This window comes from Pteropus medius, unplaced genomic scaffold (assembly GCF_902729225.1).
Source record: "Pteropus medius unplaced genomic scaffold, Ma_sr-lr_union100, whole genome shotgun sequence".
In the NCBI taxonomy this organism is placed as follows: domain Eukaryota; kingdom Metazoa; phylum Chordata; class Mammalia; order Chiroptera; family Pteropodidae; genus Pteropus; species Pteropus medius.
In genome coordinates this window covers 4,855,970-4,872,486 of record NW_024350924.1, presented here as the reverse complement: position 1 = coordinate 4,872,486, position 16,517 = coordinate 4,855,970, and the positions used below count along the sequence as shown (strand labels likewise).

The window sequence follows — 16,517 nt, the reverse complement described above, 5'->3', positions numbered from 1 at the left end:
GGCGTCGGTGCAGGGGCGGCGGCGGCGGGGGGCGCGGGGTGGGAGCGGGGGGTCGGTGTGGGGGGACGGCGTGGGGGCCGCCCAGTGCCCACCCCAGCGCCGCGCGCCTTCTCATCACGCGCGCGCTTGGCGCCCCGAGCCGCGCATAACGGTTCGGTTCGCTGGGTAAGAGCTGGGGGCGTTCGCTGTGGGCCCCACGGTGCCCTGGCCGCCTCGGCGGATCGCTGGCCGCCTCGGGGTGCGGAGACCTTGGTCTCCTGGGCAGGGCGGCCCGGCGGGGGCAGCGTGGCCGCGGAGCAGGGAACCGCTCGTGAACGCGGTGCGGGCAGGTGTCCCGGCCGTGGCGCGAGGAAGAGAATGAAGTCGTGGTGACCTGGATGCTTTGAGTCTGGAAGGATGATCTGGGCTGCAAAGTCAAACGGAGTTGATTAAGCACAAGCCTCTCTTGGCCAGGTGGTGCCTCAGCGGGAGCTGACCTTCTTTCAATGACATTTGTTCCTCTTCCTTTAATTCATCCTGGCAAAGTGAATTCTCCCCCGTTCCCGATTCTCTGTGATTTCGCTCTGCCTATAGAAATTCCCTTTTCTCCTCCTCAAAGCCTACCTGCCCCTGTTCTCCACTGAATTACTCTGTTGTGTGAACATTTGCTGTAGTTGTATTTTTTTGTTTACCTTCTCTCTTACATATGGTAGGTTTCGTCAAGGTAGTGATTATTTTTGTAGTTCCCATAACGTATAGTTAAGTGGAACAGTGTGTGAGGAACTTTTTGGAACTTTAATTACGATGACCAGTGGAGTACTCTTTTCTTGTGGGGCCAGTGACATCGGTTATACTCTGCCTAACAAAGTTCAGGTTAATGACACTGTATATACCAGGTGGCCCCATAAGATTGTAGTGAATTATGAGGAAAACGTTTCTTTGCTATGTCGAAAGAAAAGGTTGGCCCCAACCATGATGTTGAATTCAGTGCTAGCTCTGGGTGGTTTAGATAGAGGAGGAGGCTCAGCATGCTGTCCGCCCACCCTGCACCTGCCTGGGGCTGAGGCAGGAGTTGGGGAGGGAGCCCAGCCCCACCTGCCCACACCAACGTACACACCCGCACACGCAAACTCCCTTCCTGTCCCTCCATTTCTCTTTACCTCTTTACCTCCCGGTTTGGTTCCTCAGTTGACTGTTGCTCTCACTCCTTTTCTCCCTTTTTCTCCTCCCCCTCTCCCTTTTATTATTTTTCAAGCTTTCCGTCTCTGGATCTCTCTGCTCTCCCTTTCTCTCTTCCTCTTCCTTCCCCCTCTCCCGTCCTCCTTCCTTCCTATCTACTCTCCTTTTCAAGGTGCCCCCCTCTGCAGCCTTCCTCCGGGCCCCTAACACACGTCACTCACACTTCATCTTGGTATTTTTACTGTACCTTTTCTGTGTTCAGATACATAAATACTTAATCGTTGTGTTACAGTTGCCTACAGCATTCAGTAAGGTAACATGTTGTACAGGCTTGTAGCCCAGGAGCAATAGTCTGTACCTAGGTGTGTAGTAGGCTAGACCATCTATCTAGGTTTGTGTATGTGCACTCGATGTTGTTCACACAATGATTAAGTAGCCTAAGGTCGCATTTCCCAGAACGTATACCAGTCATTAAGCAACATGTGACTGTAGTACTTAAGTTAGCCCCAGACTTTGTCTCCAGGAACTCATTCTGAGATTCAGGTCTTTATCATGCCAACTATAGTAACTGCAGAGCTCAGAGATACTCAGACTGAGGGAGTCGGCTCTGCAAATTAGAAATGCACGAATTTTCCTCCCTCTGTTATGATTGCACCATGCCGACGTTTGTAGTTTGTCCTGTAGAAAACAAAGGGGAAGGAGAGTGGACAATATTAACTATTGGTTTTGTGTTTTCTTTTTTTTTTTTAGAAAAGTGAAATAGATTGTTAAAATTACTGTAAGTGTACCATAAAAGAAGTGATTTTTCTCTTAATGACAATGTTTTAGGACATATTGTCAGCATTTAAAAACTTAACCTCTAAATGTTTTTTTTTGAGATAAGAATTGCCTTTTTGATACTTCTTCAGTGTCTTAAAGTGCCCTGAAAAATAACATTGCAAATAATCATTTATCTGTACTTAGTATAAGGAAATGCTTATGCCTGACAAACTACTCATTAGTGTCTTGTGGATTATCAGGTACTCCACAAAAACAAAACTTTATTCTTTGAAGTAGTAGGCTCAGATGTAACAGTATAAATTATGTTCAGATTCCTTCATGGAATATTAAACAATTATATAAGAGGAGAGAACTAGAAGGAGACATTTAAGAATCTCAGATTTGGGATTAAAACTTTCAGAATGATGAATAAAGCTTTGAAATAAAATTTTAATCTGTGGTCTTTAGACATCAAAACCTACGAGATATTTTTACATATAAAACTTTTTAAAACTATGAAGCTAAATATAATGTTAATTATTCTGTGAGTAGTTCAACTTATACTTTTTTTTTCCCCCAAAAGGAGGAAAAATCAACTTTTTCTGCTGGCTGCTTCTTTGTGACTAACTTTCCCAATTCGCCCTCAAAGAACTATGTGAAGTGGATACCAGCAGTGGTATACTAGCATTTCTATTCAAAAGGAGCAATGTGGTGACCATAGCCCACATTCCATACTTGTTTGTTATTTTAAAGGAGTCAATGCATATCTGCTTCAAGCTCTGGGACAAAATCAGTCATACATTAATTAAAATAGTACATTTAGGTTTTGATTTGGAAAGCCTACTTTGGATTGCTGCAGAAAACAGTGTTGGTAGATGATGTTCTAGATTATACTCTGTAATTCTACCAAGCAAACTCCCCTGTACAGTATAAAAGACACTGTCTTCTAAAGGACAATCTCTAACTTCCCTTGTCTCACTATTACTTGAGATTCTTATGTCATTTTTAAAATATTGGGGGAAAATGGGTCTGTATTTAGCCCATTTCCCATTTAGGAAAAAAAGTGCCACTCGCTGCCAGTGTTAATTTTACATAAACGTGGCTCTTTGAGGCTGAAGCGAATCTGACTGGTTGTCAATGTGAAAATATAAAAACTGTTCTTGGAGTTATTTCTAAACTGAATTTGTCTTTAATCCTAATGTAACAGAAATGTGTAACAGATGTTGACATAGGAATGCTACATTTTCTACGATTTGCCATCAAGAATTACTATATTTTGTAAATGTTATACATAGAATGATGTCTTTTGTTTCCAAAGACTATCGATATAGTAGAGCAATGTGAAAGTAATAATAAAAGCGGGATATTTCGTGGCAAACTTTGGGGGTAAGGTTAGGACTGTAAGCTGCGAGTTATCTCGGGGTAAATGCTGCCGCTGCTAGTGTTGCCAGTGAGATTCTCAGGGGGAAACGGGAAATGGGTCATAAAGCATGCCAAAATAAGAAATTTCAAATAACAAAGACAGGAATTTATTCATTTGGCAGAATCGTATTGAGTTTATGTCTGGGTTTTGAATTTTTTTATCCATAATAACCCACTTGTAGTTTTACATATAATTTTGACACGGTGGAATAAAAGTTTTAATACAATACAATGTTACTGTTAGGACCATGACTAGACAGTTCTTGGTGGCCAAACACTATGACTTTTTAAAAGCAAATCATGAGGAATCATAACTGACAGCTAACTTCAAAATTTAATTGCATCTAGCAGGTATTATAGTAGCTGTCTCAAGTGAATCTTAATGTATTATCAACTCTACTGTGATTGAGTATGTAAATTTAAGGTTAAATATTCTGAGATGGATTAACCTTGTTTTTTTTGACTCTTGATTCAGAGAAAAACTTGTCAAATCCATGGCCTGGAGTATTTCTATTTAACATAATCTTAGAACCCAGATTATTTCCTTTGAACTGAGATGTTAGAGCTTCTATAATTCAAATGGAAATTATAGAAAAGTTAGCCTTGGGAATATTTTTTTGGTCCTTCTTTCAGCCTAGGTAGGTGAAGTACTCTAGGACAGGTAATCTTTAGTTTCAAATGATGGTATGGTTTTATGTAATTATAAAAGCCTGTAGTTATGAAAGAAATTAATTCGATAGCCCTTTCTAAAAAGACCCCAGGCAAAGGATGTTATGAGATGTGACACTTTTCTAGAGTGAAAACAGAAACTAGGCTAGGGACTAAGTTCCTGCATCAGAACCAACCAATGCCAGCGGAGTCCAAGGATGAATCGTGCCATGGGAGATCAGGGCCCAGTAGCATTGAAACTTTGAAATGGCTCCTATATCAATCAGTCCTTCTGCAGGGGAAATGGACAGTATGGTCTATATTTTCGCAAGGACTTTCACTTAACCTCCTCTTCATCAATCAGTGGAAATGGGTGGAAAATTGTATTTCTAATAATTTCATGGCATAATCTTACCCATTCTGATGAATAGTCAAAATAATTGGGAGGAATCTCTGAAGGAGATGAATCCGTAATTGTTATCAGGCTTTGGAACGATGATGCTCTCCTGTTAGAATTTGATTTCATTAATTTCTGGGCTAGAGCAGCTACTTGAAAAGTTCTAAATGTTAGGAGATGTCTGGGCCATTTGTCCCAAATCACTTTAGAGGACTTGACGCAATCTGATTATGTCTGAGCTCCTGCAAACGGCTTAGGGGAACTTGCCAGCCCTGGTCATACCTCAGTCCTGTTTCTCTGGCCAGGAGGCCCTCAGCAAGTTTGGGGCATGGCCAGGGTCTCTCAAGGAACACTGCTGAAGTCTCAAATCCTTCTGGAGAAACAGCAATCTGAAATGTTTGCCCAGGTTTTTTGTGATGGTATTGCTTTGATGTGTGTGTTTAAATGAGATTACAATACAAGTCTTAGATATGTGTGTCCATGTGTTCAGTTTATTGGGAATCACTAGTTCTGTAGGAGAACTTTTCATATCTTGTGTTTGTTTCTAATTGACAGTCTAAAATAGATTTAAAAAATAAAATAGATAAAGCATTTTCTGGATATTGTAGATGACCATCCTCTCAAAAGAAAAGTACTTTATATTTGATTGAAATCAATGCAGATACCAAATGGTATGGATTTAATTGTGCAGGCTAGTGAAGAATATGGAAGCATATTTAATATTGAAAATAATGGGTTTACACAAATATAGATCAGATGATTTTATGGCACTGATTTATAATTATAAATTATATAAGTTATAATGTTCATTTGCAGTGATTTTATTTTATATTACTATATCTAATATATATATATATATATGTAAGTAGCATTACAATGCAAATAATGCATTAACCCAGCAGTCCGCAGAGATTTTTCTCTCTCCTTTTCTAAGGAGGATCTGTGCAATGAAGTACATCTGTTTTGGAACCAGATTCACTTAGATTTGGATATGGGGGTCTACTGCTTAACAACTTTAGGCACCTCTTCACCAAGAAAAATGGGGCTTCACTTAATTTTACAAATATAGTTGCCTGCTATCTGCCCAAACCCGTTCTAGATGATGGAAATACATCATTGAACACAATAGAATGATCACAAGACCACCCCTGGCAGTTCAGGAAAACATGAGACCTGAAAGCCTAATAGCAGCCAAGTGATAGGAGAGCCAGTACTAGGCACAGAAACAATTGTACACAAGGCCGAAGGGGAGAGGGCATGGCACTTTGGAGAACCCCAAGTCCTCCTTTAAGGCTGGAACACAGTGCCTGATGGAAGTCAGGAAAAGATAAAAGTTGGCGAGGTAGGAAACCAAGGGTGAGATTAGAATAGGCTTTGGATGCTTTGTTAAGAAATCGTTCTGAGGCGGGTATATCTGGAGCCAAAGAAGAATTTTAAGAAAAGGAGCAAAAGGACCAGGTTTTACTTTCAGACAGTCACTTGAGCTGTGGAGGATGAAAAGGGGTGACAGAAAGGGGGGCGGTAAGGAAACTAATTAGGAGGCTGCCGCATTAGCCCCTGGCAGATGGCGACCCGATCTAAGGTGGGGTGGCTGTGAGGGCAGAGAGGAGGACCCATTCTGAGCTATCTGTATTGGTCAGATGTGGGGTATGAGGGCACATGAGAGGAGGATGACCCCCACATTTCCAGCTAGCGATTTGAGCTGGAAATATGCGACTGAGTCATCACAAAGATAATCGTGAAGCCACTAGAGCAGATGAGCTCTGAGTCCGCAGAGTATTAATTTAGGACAGCGTGTGTGGGGTGTATGTGTAAGGCCCGCCGAGTATCTATTCTCCCTTCCTGCTCACCCTCCTCTTTCATTCATTTGTCAAATATTCGATGAGTAACTACCAAAGAGCTAGGGCTATATCATTGTAAAAAGTCCCCATTTTTATGCAACTTATTTTTTGACGTGAGGAGACCGACAGTAAGACATCACATAGTCTAGCAGTGAAGAGCACACATTTGGGAGCCATCTGATTAGGTTTGAATCCGAGCTATGCCATGTCCTGAGCAAATTACTTCACCAGTTTGCCCAACACTAAACTGGGAATAGTAATATTTCATAGGCTCGTTGAGAGCCTTAAAGTAGTTAATCAAGTAAAGTGCTTAACCTAATGCCTGCTGCAGAGAAAGCACTATATGAATGTTTGCTGTTCTTTAGCTATTCTTTTAGAGAAGAGCTAAAATGAGAAATAAAGCAAAGGAAGGAGTAAGAAGTGGGTTGATCTGGGATACTCCAGAAGAGCCTCCCTGATATGGGAATATCTGAACAAAAACTTGAAGTGACATCTGGGTTAGTAAAATGGCAGGCGGAGATAACAATACATTCAGAAACCCTAGGGGCAAGTGTGTTTGATATCCTTAGAGATAGTAAGAAGCCAGAGTAGCTGGAGTGGTATGAGCCAGGAGGGACAAAGGTAGGAAATGAAATTAGGATAAATTATGTAGGGCCTTTGTGGCATTTAAAAACTTTGGCTTTCCATTCTGTCCATTCTGTGACTCGACCCTAGGCTTCAGAAGTGGGTGTGTGACTTAGATCCAGCCAATCAGGGCTCACACAGTGATTACCCTTGACTGACCAAGTACTTAGTTATGTTGCCAGAGTGAACATTCTGGGAATTCCGTTGCCTGGAAAGAAGCTGGGAATCTTGTGGAGAGTGTGCAGGCTTGGAGTTACTGGCAGTCTTTTTGCCTTAATGAGTCGAGGGACCTCGCCTGTAAGTGAAACCAACACAGAAGAAAAGTAGAACTACAAATAGGGAAATATTTATCCCAGACCACATCATTCGGTCTTTGCATCAGACTATGTCTAAATCAGAACCCCCCGACTCCCACCTTAGATTTCTCAGTTACAGGAACCAAAAGCATTTTCTTTTTCTTTAAGTCTCTTGCCAACTTGTCACTCAAATGTTTGAATTGCATTTACTCTGTGCTGTGCCTTGCATAACTGAGCTGGTAATTGGGAGATAAGTCTGGGACAAATAGCAAAGGAAAGCTAACTTTAGTCCCCACATTCAGCCGGGGATTTGAAGAAACAATACCGCGTTTATTGAAAAGGATTTCGATGCACAGTTTAAGTAGTGGTGAGTTTTTAACTTTAAGCCTATAAAAATTGGGGGTTATACTATGCCTCAAACTTTTTCTACTCTGTTCAGAGAACAAATAACACTGAAAAACATCTCAGTTATTTATAATATCATTGTAAAGGATTTTATGGGGGTGCTTTGTTGTTGACCTGCTCATTATGTACTATTTTAATTTCATATCCTTTAGATATTTGAACTGCATTTTTGGAATTCCTCGTTACTTACAATGGCATCGTCAAAGGAAGGTCCAGTTGAATTTACACCACTTCCCCGCTCCCCACCGAATGGAGGCTGGGGGTGGGCAGTGGTTGTTGGAGCATTCATTTCCATTGGCTTCTCTTGCGCATTTGGCAAATCTATTTCTGTATTTAACGAAGAAATTGAAGTAGTATTTAATGCCAGCACCAGTGAAGTGTCATGAGTATCTTCCATCATATTTGCTGTCATGTATGGTGCAGGCGAGTACCCCTGACATCGCACTCTATTAAATTTTAATAGGCAGACAAAAGCTCTGGATTAAGTACTTTTTGTTCTTAGTGACTTTTATCAGTGAGATATTTAAAATGTTAGATCCTGAAGCTATGTGATTAGAGTCATATTTTTCATTCCCTTTCACAATAAAGGCTTTATAGCAACTGCGCTCTCTAAGGTTAGTTATAATATAAAACAGGTGTCGTCACAAAGGATAACTTTCTTTAAAAATGTGTTTGGCGTTGGCTGCTGGTGTACGGAAAGAAAGTTGATGTTTGTATTCTAATCCTATATCCTGTAAGGTTGTGTGCCAAATTGCTAAACTCTTGCTATTTCCAACAGGTGATTGGTAGATTTTTTTCAAAATATTTAGATAGACAAACGAATCTTCTGCAAACACTGATCTTTGGTTCCTTCCTTTCCGTACACCTTTTCCCCCCATCTTACTGCACCGGCTCGGACCTCCAGTATAATGCTGAAGAAAAGTGGTGATGGTAAGCGTTCTTGTTTTGTAGTTCTGTTTTGGTTTTTTTTGCGTTTTTAAATGAGAAACAAAATACATTTTAGCTAGTTTGTAAATATGCTCTCAAGTCAGAAGTTTGATCATATTTGTGCATACATCTCACTATACTCATTTCTGTTCACTCCAGATGACCATCTAAAAAAATTAGAAACTGCAAACTTGCTACATATATGTTGATAATATTCTATATACATGAAGAATCCTGTAAACACTTATAATCGGGGTATTTGCAGTCTATTCTCCCTTAAAAGAAATAAAGGTCTTTAATACATTAGTTAAATCCATCCGATGTGTTGTAGGTATATAGAAGATACACAATCAATGCAAAATTTTTTTCCATGACACAAACCTGTGACTCAGAAAAATAGAGAGAAAGCAATATTCCCTACCATTGCCTTCTGTTTTGTCTGTTCATTTTGTGGAGTCAAAGATTTATGCCATGGCATCCTTTCATGTCAGTAATGTCTCCTGTGGGTGTGGGTGTGGCTGTGTGGGGGCGGGGTGGGCTTCTCCTCGTCTATATTATTAAGCTGTTTATTCTCCTTTAGGTCCTATCAGCAGTGTCCTGGAGAATAAATACGGCAGTCGTCCCGTAACGATTGTTGGTGGCTGCTTATCAACGGTGGCTTGATTGCAGCTTCTTTCTGTAACAGTGTACAGGAACTTTACTTGTGTATTGGAGTCATTGCAGGTGAGTTGCTATTTTGAGTCATTTAATCTCATTTTCAAATAACTAATTTTTTGTAGACTATTTGTAGCATTCGTCTGCCAGTTCTTTTGAGAAATGAAAGTTCTTCATTAGAAAAATTACAGGGTTGCTATTTTTAAGAGCTATAGATATGTTAGTTTAATAGTACCAGAAAAACAAGTCTTTCAAGAAAGTTCTGGGACTTAATGGGTGATTATTTTTTATTCAATGAAATGAACCAAGTGTTTTGTTTTCTTTTTCTTTTTCTTTTTTTTTTATCTTAAGAAAGATAATGGTGATAAGTAAATGTTGTGTGGCAAGTTGTTGAAAGAGTGGTCATCAGCTCTTCTCCACTCATTACCCCTTCCTCCCAAGAAGAAATTGGCTGAAATTAGAGTAAGAGAGAACATCAGATACAAAGCAGGAATTTTCTGGTAGAGAAACCAGATACATTTTCAGGGGATAAAGGGCACACCAAGAAAACCCCACTTTCTAATAGCTAAATTAAGAAAATGAAACTAAGTATAGAGAATATAGGTCATTTATAGCTCTTCAGAGAAAACCACCATTAATATTTGGATGCTTTATCCACCAATTTTTCTCTATACACACATATAATTTTTTAAAGCAAAACAGGAATAAGATTAAGTATAATTCTTATAACCAGTTGTTTTTTCACGTAACAATACGTCATGTGCATAGTTTCCAATATTAGTAGCTGTACTTTAGCAGATGTTATTTTTCTGTTAGATGGATATACCTTAGTTTATTTCACCATTCTCTAGTTGAAGGACATTTAGGTTTATATTTTTCACTATTAATTAACAGTATTTGTGTGATAATGTTTCTGTATACAACTTTGTGAAAATGATAATTTCCTTAGGATAAATTTGTAGACGTAGAATTACTGGGAGAAAAAGGTTTTTAATACGATAGGCCAAATACTCTTTTAGAAAAGTGATAATCATTTACAGTCCCACCTGCAGGATCTGAGGATCTGAGATGATTCTAGTAACAGGGATTATGTTTTTGGATCTGTACTTTGACTACATTAATTAAATTTTTAAACATTTCAATATTTTAATCCATCTAGAATATCTGAATAAAGAATAGAGCTTTTATTTGTCCTCAAATGGTTATTCAGCCTGTTCATTATTTTATTTATTAATTCATTCGGCAAATATTTATTGGGCCCCGACAATATGCCAGGCACTGTTCCAAGCTCTGTGGGGGTAGGGTTCACAGATAGGCAAGATTCCTGCTGTTTCGTGGAGGGAAGCAGACAAACAGACCGACAAACAAATGAATAAATCAGAAAAATATCAGGTAGTAATGAGTGCTTTGCAAAGACTTAAAACAGAGAATTTTGACAGAGAAGGACAGATGGTCCCCGGAGAGAAGTCCTCTCCGAGTCATGATTTCGAGTTGGAATCTGAGTGAGAACGAGAAGCCAGTTTCATGAAAATCTAGAACAGTGACATAGCACATGTGAGAACAGACCGCGGTGACAGCAGGGGCCAAACCAGGGGCCTTCCTTACCCAGAGTGAGACGCTATGGATGGGCAGTCACTAGAGAGACTGAGCTGAGAAGTGTCTTAATCTGGTTTACCTAATAGGGGAGCGAGAACGGCAGACCACTTGGGAGGTTATTGGGACGATTACTTGTCCAGCCCCATTGATTGAAAAATCCATTCCTTCTGTATTAATTTAAATGTATCTTTTGGTTCTGTTTCTGGACTTTCTGCCCACTTTCGTAGATCGGGTTTTCTATTGTTGAATAAGTGCCAGTGTGTTCTAATTACTGTAGTCGTACAATATATTTGTATATCTATTAGGGTTGGTTCCCCCAATTGTTTATCCTTTTCAAATATTTCTCATATATTTATTTGTGCTCCAGGTATATTTTAGAGTCATTTTATCTCATTTGAAAGATAAAATATTGATATTTTCATAAAAATTGCATTAAATTAATGGATTTTCTGAGGTAGTGTTGGCACCTTGACAGTGTTGTGTTTTACTGTCCAAAAATATTTTTCCTCTCTCCTTTTCCCTCCCTCTACCCCTCTACCCCATCTTGCTTTCTGAATTTATAATAATTTTCCTCTTAACTTTTTTGTTTTCAATTCCCCATTCCTTAGGAAAGCTAAAATTATGAAATTAAACAAAGGGCCGTATATTTATTATTCTTTCGGTTGCTAAAGAGAATTATTTTGTTACATTATAAATCTAGTATTTGTTGCATGAAGAGACTTTGTCTATAATTATTTGATAACAGTCCACTTAATGATCTACTAGTTATAATAGTCTCTCTCATGATAATGATTTTGACCTCTTTCTGTTCAGTTTCTTGGTCTAGTTAATTAATAACAAATATCTTTCTGACATTTATTACAGTATGTGATTCTTTTTTCTCCTCCTCCTTAGGTCTTGGGCTTGCCTTCAACTTGAATCCAACTCTGACCACGATTGGCAAGTATTTCCATAAGAGGTGGCCATTGGCCAATGGACTGGCCATGGCAGGCAGCCCTGTGTTCCTCTCTACCCTGGCCCCCCTCAATCAGGCTCTCTTTGATACTTTTGGCTGGAGAGGAAGCTTCCTAATTCTTGGAGGGATCCCACTAAACTGCTGTGTGGCTGGAGCCCTGTTGTGACCGACAGAGCCCTCGCCATCCAATGCAGAGAAAGACAGGTCTAAGGAAACCCTTCAAGAAGCTGGAAAAGCTGATGCAAAAAAAAGATGCAGGTGATGCGGATACAGAATTTAATGGCAGAAACGCCAAAGAGGAGAAACAGTCAGTTTTGCAAAGAGTTGACAAACTACTGGACTTTTTCCTGTTCACCCACAGAGGCTTTTTGCTGTACCTCTCTGGGAATGTGGTAATGTCATTTGAGCTGGCTACACCATTGGTCTTTCTTAGTAGTTACGCCAAGAGTCAGCATTACTCTAGTGAGAGGGCTGCCTTCCTTCTTTCCATTCTGGCTTTTGTTGACATGGTCGCCAGACCCTCTATGGGCCTCGTAGCCAACACAAAGTGGATAAGACCTCAAATTCAGTATTTCTCTCCTGCTTCTGTTATTGCAAATGGAGTGCGTCATCTGCTAGCACCTTTGTCCTCCAGCTATGTTGTGTTTCTGTATTTACGTGAGATTCCTTGGATTTGCATTTGGTTGGCTCGGCTCGGTATTGTTTGAAACACTGATGGACCTCATTGGACCCCAGAAATTCTCTAGCGCTGCGGGATTAGTGATCATCGTGCCATGCTGTCCTGTCCTCCTGGGGCCACCATTTTCAGGTATAATATATCTCCCTATCCATGGTTCTATTAACATAAAACAGGCACAGAAGATTGGGAAGGTGACAGGAAGCAGAGGTCAGTGAGCCTCCTGATGGCGAGAGCAAGCCTCTCATTTCTGTACCGTCGGCGCTGGCACAGTGCGGCACAGCACGATTGCGCAGGTACACAGCTGAATGGAACCAAACCAAACCATCACGCTGAAAGGGGGATCAAAACAATTACCTTATTAAAATAATTTTTCTTCTGATCATAAAACTAACACGTTTATTGTAAAAAAATATTTTATATTCCACCTTTAAAATACTGTGATTTCATTTTAATCGTGCAATTTTTCTCAGTAGTAATATTTAAAATAATAACAATAGCTACCAGGTGAGGACTCACAGTGTGCCAGGGACTGTCCTGAGGATTTTACATGTCCTGCCATGTCTTAACAAGTCTGTGAGGTAGGACCGTTATTGTCCCCACTTTATAAATAAACAGAGCCATCTCAAAGTGAAATAACTTGTCCAAGGTCACACAGCTAGTAAATGACCATAAAAATTAATGGATTATCCTCTTAAGAATACAAAATTGTTTATGTTTTAAAAGTATTAATACACAATACAATAATAATTTGGACTTCCTCTGGATGTGACTCATGCTTCTGATATTATGCACTATAAAGGAAGGAATGATACATAAAAGGAGAAACACTACTGACTTCTGAAAACTATTTCACCCTCTCTGCCCCCTATACCCAAGAAATTCCAAGTCCTGTCAGTTTTCACCTCCTAAATCTCTTTCCAGTCTGTCCATTTTTCTCCATCACAACTACCAACCTTCTCCAAATCCCTGTCTTCTATCTGGGCTGTTCCTAACAGGAGACTTCTAGCTTTTCCCACATTCCCTCTAGCTGTTGTTTAAGCTTCTTAGAACTCTCTAGTTCAGAACTCTTAGAATGTTCTTAAAACACGCCAGTTGCTTCCCCTTATTCTTAGGGTGAAGATAAAATTCCCTAACATGGCCTACAGAGCCCCTCATTGCCCGGCCCACCTTTCTCTCCAGCCTCATTTCCTCCCGCTCGCCTGGTGCTTGCTGTTCCAGCAACCGGACTCTCCTCCCTTCCCCTTTCTCACCCCGCGCTTCCTCCCTCCACCGGCCTTGGCACTGGCTGTTCTCTGCCCGGATCCTTTTCCCATCCTTTTCCCCCCAGAAAACTCCTATCCTCTTGTAAGTCTTGGCTTACTTACTCTTTAAGAGACGTCTTCCTGAACCTACTTACTGGTCCCAATCCCCTATTTTCTGCTTTCGAATCTTCCTTGTGGCACTTGTCACAGTTTGTGTAATTATTTGATGAACATCTCTTTTCTCCACGAAACTGTAGGTATTGTCTGCTTTGTTCACCCTTCTCCTCAGGGTGTCTGCTGTTTGTAGAGGCCCAGTAAACACTGCTGAGTGAAAGATGCCCCGAATTAGAAAACCACATGGAGTCATATTTGAATTGGTTACATTAAGTCCTTCATAGGTGTAGAGTAGGGTTTTCCAGTTTATTCCTTAAGAAACCGATTTGATGAGATGCTAATAAATGTTACTATAACAAGGATTTCATGGCCAAAGAAAAGTTTAGAAACACCAAGATGTGTTTCTTTCTTACCAGATTTCATAAAGTCTTTAATAGAAAAGAGCAGGATATGCCATTTCCCAAATTTAATTGACTTCGGAAACATTAGGGAGGTCCCCTGTGTAGCACAGTGGTTAAGGGAGCAGGCTTCAGAGTCAAGCTTTCACATTCAACCTATTTCACTTATTATTATATATTATATTTTAACTATTTCACTTACTGGCTTCTTGACCTTGGACGAGTTACTTAAGGTCTGCGTACTTGAGCTTTCACATTACATGATGGGGGTGATGATGGAATCTGCCTGTTGTGGGGATTAAGCGCTCAGGATGGCACAGGTATTGCTGTTGGATGATGTTTTAGCATAAGACGAGTGTTCACAGGACCGCTCTTTGGAAAATGCTGATGTCAGAGCATTTTATATGAGTAAAATGTGATAAGTTTTGACAAAGATGTTGAGTCAGATAACTACCACCCCATGTAGAACGGTTCAAACAGCAGAGACGGTCCTCTCCTGCGCCTTTGCAGTCAATCCCCTGCTCTTAACTATAGCCCCTGGGAGCCACTGATCTGATTTCCATCCCTATAGTTTTGCTTTTTCCAGAATGGAATAAACGGAATCACATAGTATGCAGCTGTGGCATAATAAAAAATATATATTTGTCCAAAAAAAAAATACATATATATATATATATATATATATATATATAATAATATATGTATGTGTGTTGTGTATAATAAATGACACACACACACACACACACACACACACACACACACACACACACACATATTGTCTTTGTCCCTGCTTCCTGGAACATAGCACCTAAACCCTTAGAATCTCTTAAGTGATAAGCGTATCTTTTGCACACTAATGGGATGACTGCTGGCTGGGGTCCCTTAGATAGCTTCAGGATGGGGACTGGTCTCCAGAAGGACCAAGGCATGATTAGACAATTGGAACTTTCAGGCCTACCCCTTGGCCTCAGGGGAGGGGCTTGGAAGTCGTGTTCAATCACTAACAGCCAGTGTTTTAATCGCGCCTGCGTAATGAAACCTCCATAGGTACCCCTAAACTAAAGGTTCAGAGAGCTTCCTGGTTGGTGAATACACTGAGGTGCGGGGAGGAGGCTGTGCTCAGAGAGAGCGCGGATGCTCCAGAGCGCCCCTCCCCACCATGCTTTGCCCCATGCCGCCAACGTATGTCTTCTACCTGGCTGTTCCTGAATCGCATCCTTTATAATAAACCTGTAGACATTAGCAAATTCTTTCCCTGAGTTCTGTGATCCAGTCTAGCAAATTAGCAGACCTGAGAAGGGACTCGTGGGAACTCCCAATTTATAGCCGAGTGCTCAGAAGTACAGGTGGCAACCTGGGGCTTCACTGGCCTGGGCATCAAAGTGAGCGGAGTCTTTGGGACTGAGACTTTAAACCTGTGGAATCTAACGCTAACTCCAGATATGTAATGTCAGAATTGAATTGAACTGTAGGACACCCAGTTGGTGTCTGGCAACTTGGAGAAGTGTTGTTGGTGTGGATAAACCCCACACATTTGGTGTCATAAATGTGTCGAGTAAAAACAATTGAGAGTAGCCTTCCGTGTCTGGCTTCTTTCACACAGCATAATGTTTTATGATTCCATCCAGGTTGTTGCACTGAGCAGTAGTTTTTTTTTCTTTGTGTGGATGACCATGATTTGCATATCCGTCCACCAGGTGGATATCGAGTTGCTTTCACTTTTTGGCTATGATGAATAAAGCTGCTATAAACATTCAAATAGAAGTCTGTGTCGACATATGCTTTCATTTCTCTGGGGAAAATGCCTAGGATATTGGGATTGCTGGGTCATATGGCGAGTGCACGTTCAACCGTGTAAGAAACTGCCAAACTATTTTCTAAGTGGCAATACCATTTCGCAATCCCACTAGTTTATGAGGATTCGAGTTCTTCTGCATCCTTGTCGGTACCGACGATCCCCAACTTACGATGGTTCAACCTAATGAATTTCCGACTTTACAACAGTACAAAAGATATTCGGTAAAAACCGTACTCCAAATTTTGAATTTTGATCTTTTCCCGAGCTAGCAATACACCGTACGACACCCTCGTGATGCTGGGTGGTGGCAGCAAGATGATTTTCCCAACTGCAGGCTAATGTCAGCGTTCTCAGCTTTCAGGTGGGCTCAGCTATGATGCTCAGTAGGTTAGGTGTATGAAATGCATTTTCGACAGGATATTTTCAGCACACCATGGGTTCGTCAGCATGTAACCCCATCGTAAGTCAAGGAGCATCCGTACTGGGCATTGTTTTAGTAGGTGTGTAGTGTGTACCTTTAGTAGGTGTGTACTGTGTGACATTTCCCTGAACGCTCATGTTGTTATCCATTTTTTCATGTGCTTGTCATCTGTCTATTTTTAGTG

General features: G+C 40.6%; 1 pseudogene; it reads left to right on the top strand.

Annotated features, from left to right (window-relative positions):
- Positions 1 to 3,296: 3,296 nt before the first annotated feature.
- Positions 3,297 to 12,807, top strand: LOC120585045 (monocarboxylate transporter 1-like; annotated as a pseudogene).
- The last annotated feature ends 3,710 nt before the right edge of the window (positions 12,808 to 16,517 follow it).